Below are 3872 nucleotides of genomic sequence, written 5' to 3' on the forward strand. Positions count from 1 at the left end.
GTTTACTCTGAATATTAATCTACTCTGACCTCAACAGTCCATTGGCTTCCCTCTGTATTCAGTGTGGGTGGACGAGTCAAGCCCCCAGTCATATAATCCCTGGCTCTTTGCTGTGATGAATCGGCAATGGGCTATCGATTGCAGCAGCAGTAAATGAAGAGCGCCCAGCTGGGTAGACTGTTGCAGTCCTGAGTAGAGCCAGACTGAGAGGGCCTCTTGTTTTCATAGGACTGATAGTGACCTTTTCTATCAGAAGTGTGTGAATCATATGCCTGAACAGCCGAGAGGGCTCCACTGAATGACAGCTATTTACATGTGGTGAAGATTTGGACTGGTGTGTGTGCTGGCCACTGAAGAGGCAGTGGTCAGGTCTGCTGGAGATCTACAGCAACACCTTTATTCACAACTAAAACTAAACATTTAATGTGCAACTTCCAGTAAGACTTTATATAATAGCAGCATGTGCAGATGCTTTGGAAGCTTGTTTTAAATACTAGAACTTTTGTTGTTCAAATTCAGCTTCACTTTTTTCTTAGAGGGAATTACAGACTCTTAACTGTCAGTTGAATTGTCTGTCTGCATATTCATGTGCATGTGCACATTCTTTGTCTTGTTTTCTATTCCATCTGACAAAGATGCTAACACTGTGGTGCCCGTGCAGTGATTGAAACATTAAAGATGACTAAATTTATTCTTCATGTAGATGTACATTCTTATTATGTAGAACTCAGGTGTTGCTATCATTGACTCCATTAGCTTTTCAGACTGGTACCAGCTTTGATTCCATGTTTTGTGAATGCTTTTTGTCGGTGTACAGTATATATTTCAGCCTTTTCGGTTAACTGAGTCCTTCAGAGATTTTGGATTTGTGAGGGATTATCTGTCAGAGCAGGTCTGAAACAAAGTCTTGGTTCCAAAGAGTTTGACTTTGTTTGAAGGCTGTATTTATTTATTGCCATAGCTCTGCCACTGAGGCTTTGAGGGGAATGGGTAGGTCAAAGCCTTTCTCTTCCCCCTCTCTGTTTTTTGTGTGTGTGTAATTCTGTAGTTTGGAATTGGCTTCAGCCCAGTGCTTTTCTCTCCAGGAGGAATGAGAGGGTAAGAGATGGAGGTCTGACTAAGTGGGCTGTGATTGGTTTGTAGATATCTCCCCTTTCTCTGCTCTTGAGACGAGATGTCACCCCCCATGGAGACTGAGACCAGAGAGGCAGACTCGGGACAATTACAGGACATGCAGTGTTGGTCTCGAGGGATGTTCATTGTAGAGCATAACCAAGACCTCCATTCACATTTGAACCATCTTCCATCTCTCAAAACTCAGGGATTTTTTTATCATCTAAAGCCTGGCAGCCCTCTCTTTGTGTCACTGGCTTTGTCTCCATTGTTTGTCATTATGCCAGAAACAGCAATATGAGCAGTAGATTCAAAACTCCTCTCTAGCGTGCGCTGAATGTCTTTACTGTATGTGAGACAGCCCATTGTCAAACAATTCACTAAAATGGCTCTTCTAGGTGTAATAAATACCTATGGTCCTTATCAAGGCCGCAGAGACTCCTTGTCTGAGAGAGAGGAGTATTTCTTATGATGTAAACAAACACTTGGGCTATGGCTTGCACATTTCTAGATCTCTCATCAGGGACCAATTTACGTAGAGAAGATGGTGCTGCTGGTTTGTCTGTTGTCGAATGCACTGCAGTTGTAGTGTTATCTCCCTTCTTTAGATTGAAACTTCCTCAAATATTGCTGATATGAAAAAAGTGTTTTTGTGGAAAACAATCTGATATTTGTTAAAGTATCTGTCAAGTGTATTTGTCACTGATTTTTTGATTACATAATTGTAACCCCAAAATGAACCCATCCCTTTTTTGATGAGTGATTCTCTGATGACAGTGAAATCATTCACTGCTTTGCATCACGTTTTTGATAATTACTAGGGTGGGTATTGATGTCTTTGTCTGTATGGTGGCCATATCTTAGTAAATTATATTTTGTCTAATTTTTTTTGTTGTCTGTCTGTCTTTTACAATTTACCTTGGGTGCAATAAAGTTAAAGGTGAGCTTGAAATTGACGGGTTTTGTAGTTGTCAGAGAAGCACAGTGAACAAGTACAGTGGTTATTCTATTTTTACACCAATTCCATTTTCTATGCTGTCTGTTATTTTTCTGCTCCAGTGATCTCTAGGGATTTTAAACTTTTTATCTTTGTCTCAGAGAAAACTTAAAATAACTCTAATTCTATTCAGTACCAAACTATCTGAAGATGTTCTCATCCAGAGACTGGTGCTGGAAACAGCAGAAACCTAGTCATAATGGTGCCTTTTGTTGGTGCTGTATGTTGGGAGGAAGTAGGAGCTAAACACTGGGAGATTCTCCATTGTTTATATGGAAGCTGATGGAGCCACATGTCCTTTCACTACTGTTCTGTTTTGCATTTCTAATTTCCGTCCATTGAAACTGGGGTGCGGGGGCAAGTGTCCAGCATTGTGCCGATGGGTGGGTGATAAAAACCTCTGTCATGCAATGATAGAGATAAAGAGTTGTAAATAGAAGGACTAATTTTGTTTTGGTTTTTTTTTTTTTTGGCTGGACAAGGCTTTGTGGGTGCCTGGCTAGGGGATGCACTGTCAGGTGGTGACACCCAGAAAACAGCTGATTAAATGGGAGAGTGGGAATTGTGACAGGCCTGCAATGGCCTCAAGAATGTCAGAAATGCAGCGGAGGTGTCATCTCTGTTGGGAGTAAGCAGAAGGTAGGTTTTTACTGGCTGTTATTAGCTCCCTTCAGCTAAAAACAGAAGTTCACTAACTTACATGCACACTCACCTCACTTCCTCTTCCACTCCTCTTATCTTGATTAATAACCCTGCACTCTCATCCAGCAGGAAATTAGGTTTTTGTTTAAGGTGCCCTCTTTGTTGGCCCACTGTGGTTGTTGAATGCCCTCAGGATTGACTGGACAACTGCCAAAGCTTGGCGTGAAAAATAATTTGAGCAGTTTCACAATTGAAATTTTCCCGATTCAAAAACTGTTGGACTCAGTCATCAAAATCTATAATACTGTACATTCACCGGTCAACTGCCAAGTGTAGTGGAGCTCAGGTAAAACAACATAGTGACACACATTTCAAGCCAGGCTCTGTTGAAAGCTCTGTTTGCTTAGTCTTTATCATGGACTCCTTAAAACCGTAATCAAACAAGTACTCCTAAAGGGGAAGTCATAAAGAAGTCAAGGACCAGCTCAATTGTCCTGAGAGGACGGAGAAAGTCAATTACAGAAGTCCGCTGCTGTTTATGCCATAAAAAAGGAGGAGTGTATAGAGCACTAAAAAGGGGATGGATAACATTCCCATCAGATGGAACAAATCACTTATACACACACCCAATGGCTGTTTTTATAAACAGCCTGTGTTTAGGGCCTGTTTAAGTCACCCCTGTTAAGTGTAAACTACAAATACCAGTGTTTAGTCCTTTGGGAGTAGCTGGGAGTGATGAGGACTGATTGCTAACACATTGACTTTTGACCCTGTTACCCCCAAACACAAAGCTTCAGTGGGTGATTTCACCCCAGACAATGAAATGGACTGCACAACCATAGGGCTCTCAGTGAGGTCTGGGTCTACATTTTACATGGTCTATTGTTTCCAGTGCATGTAATTACTTTTCCATCTGTTGAAAATACAGTGTGCAGGTAACTGGCACAAGACTTTAACTGCAAAGGAAGAAACGACATATTTCCTTAAGTGCTATACCTACAAAGAGAGACCCATTCACTGAACGGTTTGTTCTGTGTGCTAGGGAGTTTGTCTGTCCCCCTGTCAGAAAGACTTGACCATCCATCTCCTGGGTGTGTGTGCAAATGTGGGAAAGCAACAT

At 41.6% G+C, this 3872-nt stretch overlaps 1 protein-coding gene across 4 annotated transcripts in view; it reads left to right on the plus strand.

The window, feature by feature from the left end:
* The window catches only part of sash1a (SAM and SH3 domain containing 1a), a 159108-nt gene that overhangs the window by 2091 nt on the left and 153145 nt on the right, over window positions 1-3872 (plus strand). The gene's annotated exons all lie outside the window — the stretch shown is intronic.

This window comes from Monopterus albus, unplaced genomic scaffold (assembly GCF_001952655.1).
Source record: "Monopterus albus unplaced genomic scaffold, M_albus_1.0 scaffold9.1, whole genome shotgun sequence".
NCBI classification, from domain to species: Eukaryota; Metazoa; Chordata; class Actinopteri; order Synbranchiformes; family Synbranchidae; genus Monopterus; species Monopterus albus.